This window comes from Bubalus kerabau, chromosome 15 (genome assembly GCF_029407905.1).
Source record: "Bubalus kerabau isolate K-KA32 ecotype Philippines breed swamp buffalo chromosome 15, PCC_UOA_SB_1v2, whole genome shotgun sequence".
In the NCBI taxonomy this organism is placed as follows: domain Eukaryota; kingdom Metazoa; phylum Chordata; class Mammalia; order Artiodactyla; family Bovidae; genus Bubalus; species Bubalus kerabau.
The window spans coordinates 39153203-39167558 of NC_073638.1; the positions used below are offsets into that span (position 1 = coordinate 39153203).

General features: G+C 39.6%; 1 long non-coding RNA gene and 1 other non-coding gene across 2 annotated transcripts in view; one reads left to right on the forward strand and one right to left on the reverse strand.

Moving 5' to 3' along the window:
- LOC129628930 (uncharacterized) overlaps positions 1-14356 on the reverse strand; it is a 100897-nt gene that overhangs the window by 47922 nt on the left and 38619 nt on the right. The window lies entirely within an intron of this gene.
- Positions 4928-5048, forward strand: LOC129629355 (small nucleolar RNA SNORA3/SNORA45 family). Its single transcript, XR_008703189.1, has one exon. It is a non-coding gene; the product is annotated as a small nucleolar RNA SNORA3/SNORA45 family (small nucleolar RNA).

Below are 14356 nucleotides of genomic sequence, written 5' to 3' on the forward strand. Positions count from 1 at the left end.
CATTGGAAGGACTGATGCTGAAGCTGAAACTCTAATACTTTGGCCACCTCATGTGAAGAGTTGACTCATTGGAAAAGACCCTGATGCTGGGAGGAATTGGGGGCAGGAGGAAAAGGGTACAACAGAGGATGAGATGGCTGGATGGCATCACCAACTCAATGGACATGAGTTTGGGTAAACTCCGGGAGTTGGTGATGGACAGGGAGGCCTGGCATGCTGCAATTCATGGGGTCACAAAGAGTCAGACACAACTGAGCGACTGAACTGGACTGAATGGAGAAGACTCTTGAGAGTCCCTTGGACTGCAAGGAGATCTAACCAGTCAATCCTAAAGGAAATCAGTCCGGATACTGAGCTGAAACTCCGATACTTTGGCCACCTGATGCAAAAAAACTGACTCATCGGAAAAGACCCTGATCCTCGAAAAGATTGAAGGTGGGAGAAGGGGACGACAGAGGATGAGATAGTTGGATGGCATCACCGATGCAATGGGCATGAGTTTGAGTAAACTCTTGGAGTTGGTGATGGACAGGCAAGCCTGGCATGCTGAAGTCCATGGAGTCGCAAAGAATCAGACATGACTGAGTGAGTGAACTAAACTGAATGACTAACGATGTTGAGCATATATTCATGTGCTTATTGGTCATTTGCGTATCTTCCTTGAAGAAGTGTCTATTAAATCCTTCAATTTAAAGGATTTTAGCCCACTTAAAAATTGGGTTGTCTTTCTGTTGTTGAGTTGTAAGAATTCTTTATATACTTTGAATATAACTCTGTTATTTAATATGTAATTTCTAAATATTTTCCCCTATCCTGTAGGTTTTCTTTTCACTTTCTTGAGGGTATCCTTTGGCATAACAGTTTTACTTTTGATGAAGTTCAAATTATCTTTTTTCCTTTGGTTGCTTGTGCTTTGGGTGTCATAGTTAAGAAACTATTGCCTAATTAGAAGTCACAAAGATTTATTTCTGTTTTCTTCTAAGAGCTTTGTGATTTTAGTTGTTAAATTTAGGTCTTTAGTCTGTTTGAGTTGAATATTGTATGTGATGTGAGTAGGAATCCAACCTCATTCTTTTGTATGTGGATACTCAATTGTCCCAGTATCATTTATTAAAAGTACTATTATTTCTCCATTGAACTGTCTTGGCATCCTTGTCAAAGAGCAATTGACCATACACAGTGTGGTACTTGCATAAAAACAGACACACACACACACATATATACATACACAAATGGAATAAAATAAAAAGTCAAGAAATAAACTATTTGCATATGTGGTCAAATGATTTTTGACAAGGGTGCCAAGACAGTTCAGTGGGAAAAGGACAGCTTTTTTGCAAATGATACTGGAAAACCTGGATGCTTGCATGCTACGTCACTTTAGTCATGTCTGACTCTCTGGGACCCTGTAGATTGTAGCCCACCATGCTTCTCTGTCCATAGGATTCTCCAGGCAAGAATACTGGAGTGGGTTGCCATGCCCTCCTCCAGGGGATCTTCCCAATCCAGGGATTGAACCCATGTCTCTTATTTCTGAATTGGCAAGGGGTTCTTTATTACTAGTGCCACCTGGGAAGCCCAGGAAAACTGGGTATTCACATGCAAAAGAAATGGACTTTAATCTAACATGACATACCAAAATTACCTCAAAATGGATCAAAAACTCAAATGTAAGACCTAAAAATATAGAACTCTTAGGAGGAAAAATAGGACAAAAGCTATACAATATTGGATTTAGCAATGATTTCCAAGATGCGCCACCAAAGGCACAGGTGACAAAATTAAAAATGGACATTTATGCTTTATGAAAATTTAAAAATTTAGTACATCAAAAAACACTGTCATGTTTCCCTGGTAGCTAGCTGGTAAAGAATCCGCCTGCCAATGTTAGAGTCACAGATTCCATTTCTGATCCAGGAAGATCTCACGTGCCAAGGAGCAACTAAGCCTGTGAGCCATAAGTTTTGAGCCTATACTCTAGAGCCTGGAAGCAGCAACTAATAAGCCTGTGCACCAATATTACTAAAGCCTGTGTGCCCTAGAGCCTGTGCTCCACCACAAGAGAAGCCACCGCAATGAGAAGCCCAAGCACCGCAACTGGAGAGGAGCCCCCATTCACCACAACTAGAGAAAAGCCTGTGAAGCAATGAAGATTTGCACAGCCAAAATAATAATAATAAATAGAATATTTTTTAAAAGAAATTGTCAATAAAATAAAAGGGCAACTCACAGGATAAAAGAATATATTTATAAAGCATATATATGATAAGGAATTAATTTTCAGAGTATACAGAGGACTCTTAAAACTTAATAACAACAAAACCAAACTGACTAAAAATTTGGCAAAGGACTGAAACAGACATTTCTCCAAAGAAAATATATAAATGGCCAACAAGAGGGAATTCCCTGGTGGTCCAGTGGTTAGAACTCCATGCTTTCACTGCAGGAGCAACTAAGTTGCTCTGATGGGGAACTAAGATCCTCCATAGCTGTGCAGCACAGTCAGAAAAGAAAAAAAATTAGGTTGTCTATAAATGGTCAATAAGCAAATGAAGCATGCTCAACATCACTAACCATTAGGAAAATGCAAATCAAAACTATAATGACATACATCCATTAAAATGGGTCCTACCAAAAAAGAAAAAAGAAAGACCAAAAATAATATGTTAATGGGGGTGTGGAGAAACTAGAATCCTTGTATGTTGTTGGTGGGAAAGTAAAATGGTACAGCTACTATGGAAAAGAGTATTGCAGCTCCTTAAAAATACAGTTACCATATGATCTAGCATTCCACTTCTGGGTATATGCCCAAAAGAATTGGAAGCAAGGGCTCAAATAGACCTTTGTACACCCATGTTCATAGCAGTTTTATTCACAATAGCTCAAACATGGAAACAATCTATTTGTTCATCATTGATGATTGAATGGTAAAATGTAGTATAAACATATAATAGCATACTAGTCAGCCTTTAAAAGGAAGGAAACTCTGACATAGCTACAACATGGATAAACCTTGAGGATATTATGGTGATTGAAATGAACCAGTCACAAAAAGACAAATACTGCATGTTTTCTATTTATATGAAGTAGTTATTTAGAGTAGTCAAAATCTAGACAGAGAAAGTAGAATTGTGGTTGTCAGGGATTGGGGGGAGAGGTTATTGTTCAATGGGTATAGGGTTTTAGCTTTATGAGATTAAAAGTTATGAAGATGAATGATGGTGATGGTTGTACCACATCATGAGTATATTTAATACTGCAGAAGTGAAGTTGTTCAGTCGTGTTCGACTCTTTGTGACCCCATGGACTGTAGCCTACCAGGGTCCTCTGTCCATGGGATTTTCCAGGCAATAGTCCTGGAGTGGATTGCTATTTCCTTCTCCAGGGGATCTTCCCAACCCAGGGATCAAACCCGGGTCTACCGCATTGTAGGCAGACACTTTACCATCTGAGCCACCAGGGAAGGTACACTTAAAAATGATTAAGATGGAAAATTGTCAGTCATGACACTTATCTCAACAAAACTTAAAAAAAAAAATCAACTGAATCTTAGACAAGTTCAATCCCTGGTCTGAGAGAATTCTGCATGCCATAGAGCAAGTAAGCCCATGTGCCACAAATATTGAGCCTGGGCTCTAGAGCCAGAGAGCTGCAACTCCTGAAGCATGGGTGCCTAGAGCCTCTGCTCTGCAACAAGAGAAACCATGGCAATGAGAAGACCGAGCACTGCAATGAAGAGTAGCTCCCACTAGCCATGATTAGAGAAAGCCTGTGGGCAGCAAAGAAGACCCAGCACAACCAATAACAATAGATAGTTGATTTATTATGAATAATAAATTAATAATTAATTAATTTAAAGTCAACTGATAATAAAGTTTATTTTGGGACTCTCAGTTCTATCCCATTGATCTTCATGTCTTATGCTGCTACTGCACTGCCTTGATTAGCTTTTTAGTACTTTTCGAATCATGAAGTATAAGTCCTCCAACTTTGTTCTTCAGAGTTGCTCTGACTAAGAAAGCAGCTGTTTCTTTCAACTATGTGTTTTATGAGAGAAACATTTAAAGAACATTTATAATATATGAAAAACACACAAACACATCTAATGCAATCCTTGTAAAAATCATATAAGGTAATATTATGACTTTATTAATTAAGTGATCATATTTTTATCATCTGTTCTGTATCAGACATGATAGGCAACATGATCCCTGTTCAGGTTTAGGTCACTCTCTCAAATTGGAATGCAGTTCTCTTGACTCCAAGTCCCCAAATAGTTTCACTGCAAAAAGATTAATTCCTTCTATAGTTCTCAAACATCTTCTATAGTTTCTCTCTGGCCTGAGCTGGGTAAGTGGCCACCTGAATGGCATGAGAACCAAGGTAAATCCTGGATCTTATAGCCTTCTCATTTAAGTGGGAGATCATTCAACCATTTGTTCATTTAAAGAATATTTATTCAGGGCCTACTGTATGCCAAGGATTAGTGATATAATCAAGAAGAGACAATGTCACCACCTTCATGAAGCTTACTTTTCTGCACAAGAGACATGTAACAAGAAATTTCACAAATAACAAGATAATTACAGCAAATAATTGCAGGCTTCTGTAAAGAAAGTCTGCCAAAATTAAGAATATCAGAGATAACTACCATTGATGGGGGGTTTACAGAAAACCTCACTTTAAAGACTTAAAATTTTGTCAAGGGACGAAGAATAAGAGAGAAATGGCCCTATCAAAAGCATTTCAAGCAAAGAAAGTACAACAGCAGAGTCCCTGAGGCAGGAAAAGAGCTAGGTGTAACCTGGGAACTGACAGAAAGCCAATGAGATTAGAGTATACTAAGCAAAAAACACGGTGATACTGGAGAGGTAAGCAGGCAGTGCTTACAGGGCATTGGAGGGCACCCAAGAACCGAGTTATCCAACTCGAGACTAGAGTTACATCCTGACAGCTCTTGTCCTGGTGTGCTAGAGTCCTTGGAGAAAATCTGCTGCTCTTGGTTCACTGGTGGGGGCAATGCAGGAGTGCCCAGATCAGATACATGCCCTCACTGGCTCCAAGATGGAGTGGATTGGCCAGCATATTTTTTCATATTCTTGGCCATGGTGCGTTATAAACCCTTTTCTCTGTTCTTCTAGGGTTACTACAAAGTTTCGGGGAAGGGAAAGCTCCCAAAGCAGCCTGTCATTGTGAAGGCCAAATTCTTCAGCAGAAGAGCTGAGGAGAAGATTGAGGGTGTAGGTGGGGCTTATGGCCTGGTGGCTTGAAGCCACATGCTGGGAAATTCATTAAATGTTAACAAGTGCTTTCTTAAAAAACAAACAAACAAACAAAAACTGTTAGCCAAAGTAAATTAGAAGCCATTGAAGGATTTTAAACCAAAGGATGTTGTGATCTGTTTTATATTTTTAAAAGCTTACTCCTACTATGTGTATAGAATGGATTGGGTATATAAGTAAACAAGGTTAAAATCTTGAAGTTCATGAAGTTCAGCTAGAAGGCTATTGCAGCTGTCAAAATGAAAGAAAGCTTTCTTAGACTAGGATGATACTGGTGGAGATACATGGAGAGAAGTGAAAATATTCTAGATGTGTTTTGGAAATGAAAATAACAGGTTGATGCTCAAGTTTTTGGCTTTTATAACTGTATGGTGGCATCATATGCTAAAATGGGGGAAGACTACAAGTAGAGAATATATAGGTTTTAAAAAATCATCCATAATTGCATCTTAGACATGTTGAGTTTGAAACAACTATGAGACATTCAAAAAGCTTGTAGGATAAGGATCAGGCCCTTCCTGCAAGGAAAGCAGCTGAGGAAGAAAGCTTACTGTCAAAGGAAGTCTGACTTCCAGGGGTCCTGGAGCAGGTGTCAGATGAAGGAAACCATTATCCTAAGACCAACGAGATAGAACCAAGAACTAATAGCACTATTGTAGCTCATCTTAGAAAATATTCATTGAATATCCATAGGAATCACCATGAGGTTGGTTGTTGTTGCTAAGTCATGTCCGATTCTTTGCAACTCCAGGGACTGCAGCACACCAGGCTTCTCTGTCCTCCAATATCTCCCAGAGTTTGCTTGGATTTATGCCCATTGAGTCGGTAATGCTATCCAACCATTTCATCCTCTGCTACCCCTTTCTCCTTTTGCCTTCAGTCTTTCCCAGCATCAGAGTCCAGTGAGTTGGCTCTTCACATCATATGGACAAAGTTTTGGAGCTTCAGCTTCAGCTTCAGCCCTTCCAGTGAATATTCAGGGCTGATTTCCTTTGGGATTGACTGATTTGATCTCTTTGCAGTCTGAGAGACCCTCAAGAGTTTTCCTCAGAACCACAATTCAAGAGCATCAATTTTTTGGTGCTCAACCTTTTTTATGGTCCTACTCTCAATCCATACATGACTACTGGAAAAACTGTTGCTTTGACTATAGAGACCTTTGTTGGCAAAGTGATGTCTCTGCTTTTTTAATATGCTGTCTTGGTTGGTCATAGCTTTCCTTCCAAAGAGCAAATGTTTTTTAATTTCACGACTGCAGTCACTGTCTGCAGTGCTTTTGGAGCCCCCCAAAATAAAACCTGCCACCGCTTTCACTTTTCCCCCTTCTATTTTCCATTAAGTGATGGGACCAGATACCATGACCTTAGTTTTTTGACTGTTGAGTTTTAAGCCAGCTTTTTTATTCTCCTCTTTCACTCTCATCAAGAGTCTCTTTAGTGCTTCTTCACTTTTTGCCACTAGAATGGTATCATCTGCATATCTGAGGTTGTTGATATTTTTCCTGGCGACCTTGATTCCAGCTTGTGATACATCCAGCCCAGCACTTCGCATGATGGTTTCTGCATATAAGTTAAATAAGTGCGGTGACAATATACAGCCGCTGTCATACTGCTTTCCCAATTTTGAACCAGTCAGTTGTTCCATGTCTGGTTCTAACTGTTGCTTCCTTACTCACATATGGGTTTCTCAGGAGACAGATAAGGTGGTCTGGTACTGTCTTTAAGAGATGGGAGTACTTGAATACCTTACCTGTCTCAGGTAATAGAAAGAGGCATAAACTTGAAAAGAGAAGACATAGTTTAAGGTCTAGTGACTTTGGCAAAGTTCAAACTTCTTTGGTCCTTGTTGAATAATTATGAAAATTAAGAGGAAAATTTCATGTGAAAGCATCTGGCTGTATAATTGGAGGTTTATACTGTACATTGTGAGAGCAGGTATTATTATGAGCAATCAATATGAGCTCTGTGCCTATAACATTGCTTTCTGGAAAAAACCAATAATTTTGAGATGGTTTAACAGGATCAAAATAAATATACTTTACCCTGGTACAGGCCAGCTCTAGCATCACCCAAGTGAAACAGATCAGGACAAAATGACACCAAGGAGACTGATGTGTATGCTGAGTTCCCATGTGGGTAAAGAACTCATCTCAGAATCAGTGGGTCTCAGCAGATCTTGACCTTGATTGCAATGTGACCATGACTAATAGCAACAGCTTGGTTATATTGGCTGCAATCTCTTTACCATTGCATTCCAAACTTATCAGAGTGTTGTCTGTATATCTTGTACCATCTTTTAGAGCCTACCTGTCAACATTAACCCACAGTCTTGGCAAACATGCCAGTGATCGTCTGCCTTTCTTCCCATACAATCTCTAGACTTGCTGTTTCAACAAAATAAGCGTTTTTTTTCACTCTTTTGCTCTACCCTTGCAGAACAACTCATTTTTCTCAAATACCATGTACTTTCACATTTCCAAACTTTTGTCCGTATAAAGGTTCCTTAGGCCTAGAATGTCCTCACTCCTCACCTTCCTACTGATTAACTATTTATGCTGAAGGTCAGATAAATGTAAATTGCCATCTCTCGTCAAAATACTCAGTGGAATTCATTGCATCGTTATCTATAGTTCCATTTTATGCTATTTATAGTTCAATATATTTATTCAGCAAACATTTACAGAATGTCTGCTGCATATCAGGACCTTTTAAGATGCAAATGACAGAAACCTACTCCAAGTAGCTTAAACAAGCTAGCTCACCACATTTCCATCCTCACCTATATTTCCATTTTACTCCATTTATAATTCAATATACTTAGTCAACAAACATTTACAGAATGCCCGCTAAAGGTCAGGACTCTTTTAGATGCAAATGATACAAACTCAAATCTAAATAGCTTAAACAAGCCAGCTCACCTAATGGAAAAGAACAATGAAAAACATGGTGCGATCCAGGCATTCAAACGATGTGATTTTTATTCATCTTTCTTCTGTACAAGTTGATTAGGTTGGGCCCCCTAGAAATAGAGCCTGAGATAGGATTCTTATGAAAGTGATTTATTGAGGGGATGCCTTTAGGAAAAGATGTGGAAGGGAAACAGGGGAAGAAAGTCAAGTAAGAACGCAGCCTCCATTGGAAACTAGTTTCAGCTTTTCCACATGTGGAGATTTAAAGCATAAATCACACCACACAGTTTGTCCTATCTGGAGTCAAGAGTGTTTTGCTTTAAAAAAAAAAAATTATTTCTTATTTTTTTAATTGCAACATGCCACATGTGGAATCTTAGCTCCCCGACCAGGGATCGAACTCATACCTCCTGCATTGGAAGCACAGAATCTTAAACACTGTACCGCCAGGGAAATCTTGAGAGTGTTTTGCTGTTTGTATTCCCTTGACAATGAGCCAAGAGCTGTTAGATGGGAAGGTCTGCAACTATGTGGCAGGCATGATGACTGTCAAGATTCATCTGCAGCTTGGTCAACCTCAGAGGAAAGATCTTCTTAAATCTCTGAAAAGTTCAGGGTGAACTCTGATGTGTGCAATTCTTTTGCAATACAGGTGGAATCAGAATCAAGTAAACCACAAGCTGTAGATGCTTCTCAGGAAAGGGGGGTTTTTAATTAAAGAAGGAAGAAGGCTGGTAGGCAATGTCAAGAATTCATTCTACCAGGTTCCAGGCACTGGTAGGGGCAAAGAATATAATGGTGAGCAAAAAATACACACATCTCTGTTGTCACAGAGCATATCAGCTTTGTTTAGTGCAGAGACACACAAAAAAAGCTGCAATAATGTAAAATATACGCTGTGGTAGGGGAAGGATTGATGGCTATGAATGCATTGTTAGTTTACCCAACTTTATATATCCAGTGCCTAGATGGTACTCTAAGTATTGTAAGTGGTCAGTGAAGGAGCATATGCAGCTAGTTGTGTGAACTCAGGGTTTTGGGCAGGAAGGAAGTAGATCCTCTCTGGGAGTTGTCCTTTTAGTTAGTTTATGGGCCACACAAAACACTCACTCACTACTTATTGGCCATATAGTGCCTTTAAGTGGAGTGATTCTTACATCTGACTCCTGATGACTTTTGCCTATTCCCAAATTCTGCAACTGTTTTCAAATGGTAGGTCTCCCACCTTTGAGGATATTTAATTTCTCTCAGTTTAGTTCAACATATAACTCATTGACCATGAACTTTGTGTTAATAGAGTGCTAAGTGTTGCAAAAAATAAAAAGATGAATAAACCATAGTCCCAGCAAGCTAATAATTTAGGACAGCTGCCTAGCAGGATCAATATAATGACTTGTAATGACAAGGAATGTAAATTTCACTTTGTACATTCTCTGGGTAGCTGCTAGGGGGATTGCAGTTTTTAAAATTTGCTTTTCATCATGTGCAGTGTCACTGAATCTAAGGCCAAAAGGACATAAATGCAGAAAGAGAAACCCTTACATAAGTGCCCTCAAGACAGGAGCAGCCATTTTGATATTAATTCCTCATTTAAATGCTTTCTTCTCTGCAATCACCCTGTTTTTTCCAGTCTCACTTTATTGAGGCTATCAGTGGCTAAGTTGAAGATCTGTCTTGGTAAATGTCACATTGCACTTGAAAATATGTGGGTTAGTTTCAAACATCTTTTGATACTGATTTCTAATGTAATTCCACAGTAATAGGAGAACAGTCTGTATGATTTCAATATCTTTAGGCCATGAAGTTTTTGCACCTTGTTTTATGTCCCTGGATATGTTCCAGTGTCCCCTAGATTACAGTCTATGGGAACTTGAATAGAATTTGTGTCCTATTGTTGAGTGAAAATTGTATAAACCTTAATTATGTTGAATTGGTTCACAGTGCTTTTCAGGTCTACTATATCCTTCTACTTCTCTGTATATTCATTGAAACTCCAACTAAAAATCTTAATTTATCTACTTAAAAAATAATTGTAATATAGTGTAACTATATGTAACCTTGTTCTGTATTTTCTAAATCTCCTGTAAATGTGTTATTATACTTTCATAATTAAAAAAAAAAAAAGACAGAAGCAGCAAATAGTTAGTCATCCTTGACTTTTACCTCTTTTTTACCCTCCACCTCCAGTCACACCTACAGATCAAATCTTCACGCCACCATCTTAGTCCAAGTTGCTCTCATCTGTCACCTGGACTTGCTCTCATCTCTCTCCTGCAAGAGCTTCCTAACTAGTCTCTCAGATCCTATCTATTGCATCCTTCACATCCATTTACCAACACAATTAGCAGAGTAATCTTTTGAAATTGTAAATTTAATTATATCTTCTGCTTAATCCTCATATCAGCCCTATTTAAATTCCTCTTTGGCTTTCCCATTGCACTCAGAATAAAATCCAGACCCTTTAAACAGCATCCTATTAGGCCCTACATGAACTAACATAGCTTTCTCTCTCTCCTCCCTATGATTAAACTCCACCATCACTGCCCTGTCTTCAGTTCTGCAGACTGTACAAGGGGAGAGCCTTTAGCCACATGGTCCCCAATCTGACTCCAACTCAGTTTTCAATCTTGGCTTAAATGGATTGGCTTTAAAGAGGACCTTCTTCACATCTTATTTAAAGAGAGTATCCTAGGACTTCTCTGGTGGTCCTGTGGCTAAGACTCTGCCCACCCAATGCAGGCGGCCCAAGTTCAATCCTTGGTCAGGGAACCAGATGGCATATACTTTAACAAAGATCAAAGATGCCACATGCTATAACTAAGATCCAGTGCAGCAAAATAAATAAATACATATTTTTTTAAATAAATAAAAATTTTAAAAAGAGGGTATCCCCTCCCCATAATGGTCTTTATTGTCTATCATAAAACTTAGTCTTGTTCATTCATGGTGCTTATCACAATTTGCAGTTCAGTATTCATTTTATTGCCTGTGTTTTCCACTAGTCTGAAATTGCAGAAGGGCAAGGGTCATTGTTTTATTTTATAGCAGTGTACTCATTACATGGCTCAATGCTTGCATATAATAGGTGCTCAGTAAACATTTAAGTTCATTCAATTCATCCATTCATTCATTTATTAAAAAATATTTTAAGCCTTAACATTTTTAAAAAGCTTTGAAGTGAACTTTTCTGGTGGTCCAGTGGTTAAGACTCTGCACTTTCACTGCAGGGGGCATGGGTTTGACCCCAGGAAGTTCCACATGCAGCAAGTGTGACCAAAAAAAAAACAACAAAAAACTTGATGGATGGACATCAGATACGTATAATTTTCAAACTTCAAGCTTTGCTTTTTTTTTCTTTCAGTAAAAGGAGAAGGCATGTTTTATCTTGTTTGTCTTTAAGGAAGACCTTACTTGATTTGGGGGAAACGACCTGAAAATTTCTGTTTATATGAAATAGAACATATATATGCATATGGGAAACTGAAAGTTGCTTGGTCATGTCCGACTCTTTGCAACCCCAGAGACTATACAGTCCATAGAATTCTCCAGGCCAGAAGATTGGAGTGGGTAACCTTTCCCTTCTCCAGGGCATCTTCCCAACCCAGGGATTGAACCCAGGTCTCCCACATTGCAGGTGGATTCATTACCAGCTGAGTCACAAGGGAAGCCCAAGAATACTGGAATGGGTAGCCTATCCCTTCTCCAGTGGATCTTCCTGACCCAGGAATTGAACTGGGGTCTCCTGCATTGCAGGTGGATTCTTTACCAACTGAGTTATCAGGGAAGCCCATATATGCATACATATACTGTATATATATATGTATTTGGTATGTATATTGGGTATTCGGGATACATATATACACACCCATCCATTGGTTTTCAGGAAAATGAAAACAACACAAAAGCAGATGTCTTGGATGAAGCAGCTCAGTTTTCTGTTTGATTACATAAATTTGATGTGTTTTATCAGTACTACTCTTTAGAATTTGTGCTTTTCACTTTCATGCATTGGAGAAGGAAATGGCAACCCACTCCAGTGTTCTTGCCTGGAGAATCCCAGGGACGGGGGAGCCTGGTGGGCTGCTGTCTATGGGGTCACACAGAGTCAGACACAACTGAAGTGATGCAGCAGCAGCAGCAGCAGAAGAAAAATTATTCTTTTCTTTGAATGAATTTAAATAGATTTATGGTTTATTCTATGAAAATATGAGAGTGTATTTCTACTCTAAGAGATCTGGAAATCTGAAAAATCTCCCAAAATATGAGATTGCAAACTTTATCTGGAGCTGGAGAAAAGAATAGGATGAAAGGATCTAGACTGAGCTAGACAGCATTATTGATTATTATCTATAGATCATTTGAAGGAATAACCCAGTGGTGCTGATGTTGAAATATTTTGATCTGAGATTGCATTTTTGAGAGCCATTCTACACTGCAACCCTCTTATGGATAGTAGAAGGAGGTTCTTATGGATGAGGTTGATATTTCCACTCCCACTCATCCTGTCAACTTAGAGAGACATTGATTCTGGAACAGAAAAGGAGGACTAGAGTGATAGACCTGAATATCTGTGATAATTCCACATCATACATGGAACTTCAACGTGTCAGGCAAAATGTTCAAGGGATTGTCTTTTTGGAGAAAGAAGATGGTGCCAACCAGAAGATGGTGGACCAGTGGCCAGACATCCTTCCATCATGCTGACAGGATGGGTCTGAAGACTCACAGCAACCACTTTCAGCAACAGGTGTACATTATTTTCTCTGTTCTACTTTCTGTCCATTATCAACTAAAGGAAGGTTCTATATCCTTCTCTCACTGCCCATGCCAGAAGGGTAGTGAGAGCGTATGTTTGACAATGGATGATAATCCCCAAATTGCAGCATGTGATTGGCAAGAAATGAGTGGCCATGCTTATGGACAGAAAACCAACATTCTGAGGTCAGCAGCTTAATTAGGTGGCCTACCCCACCAGGTTGGATTTGTGGACCATGTAAGCCTCTCTGATTTTAAAAACACTTGGGGAAGAGAGCCCAGGGAATGACTAAACTTTCTTCAGTCAAAAGGGATGGAGGCACAAAGCCCTCATAATTTGAATATTAAAGGAATCACTTCACAGTCTTAGTTTGGGGAGGTTTAGAACCATTAAGGCTGTGACAGGTACTACAAGGAAAATGAAAATAAATTTGCAGCAAGTTATTTTCCATCTAGAAGACACAGACTCTTTGTTAGCATCTCAGTCTGTTCAGATTGCTATAACAAACGGCTGTAGACTGGATGGCTTTATAACAAAAAGTTATTTATGTTTCAGAAGCTGGGAAGCCCAAGATCAAGGTGCCTGCAGACTCGATGCCCAGTGAACCAGCCTTCTGGACTCACAGACAGCTGTCTTCTCTCTGCCTCCTAACATGTAGAAAAAGGGTCAGGGAGCTCTCTGGGGTCTCTTTTATGAGGGCAATAATCCCACTCCTGAGGACTCCACCCTCCTGACCTCAGTTCAGTTCAGTTCAGCTGCTCAGTTGTGTCTGACTCTTTACGACCCCAAGAACCGCAGCATGCCAGGCCTCCCTGTCCATCACCAACTCCCAGAGTCCACTCAAACCCATGTCCAATGAGTCGATGATGCCATCCAACCATCTCATCCTCTGTTGTCCCCTTCTCCTCCTGCCCTCAATCTTTCCCAGCATCAGGGTCTTTTCCAATGAGTCAACTCTTCGCATGAGGTGGCCAAAGGATTGGAGTTTCAGCTTTAGCATCAGTCCTTCCAAAGAACACCCAGGACTGATCTCCTTTAGAAGGGACTTGTTGAATCTCCTTGCAGTCCAAGGGACACTCAAGAGTCTTCTCCAACACCACGGTTCAAAAACATCAGTTCTTCAGTGCTCAGCTTTCTTCACAGTCCAACTCTCACATCCATACATGACCACTGGAAAAACCATAGCCTTGACTAGACGGACCTTTGTTGGCAAAGTAATGTCTCTGTTTTTCAATATGCTATCTAGATTGGTCATAACTTTCCTTCCAAGGAGTAAGTGTCTTTTAATTTCATGGCTGCAATCACCATCTGCAGTGATTTTGGAGCCCCCCAAAATAAAGTCTGACATTGTTTCTACTGTTTCCCCATCTATTTGCCATGAAGTGATGGGACCAGATGCCATGATCTTAG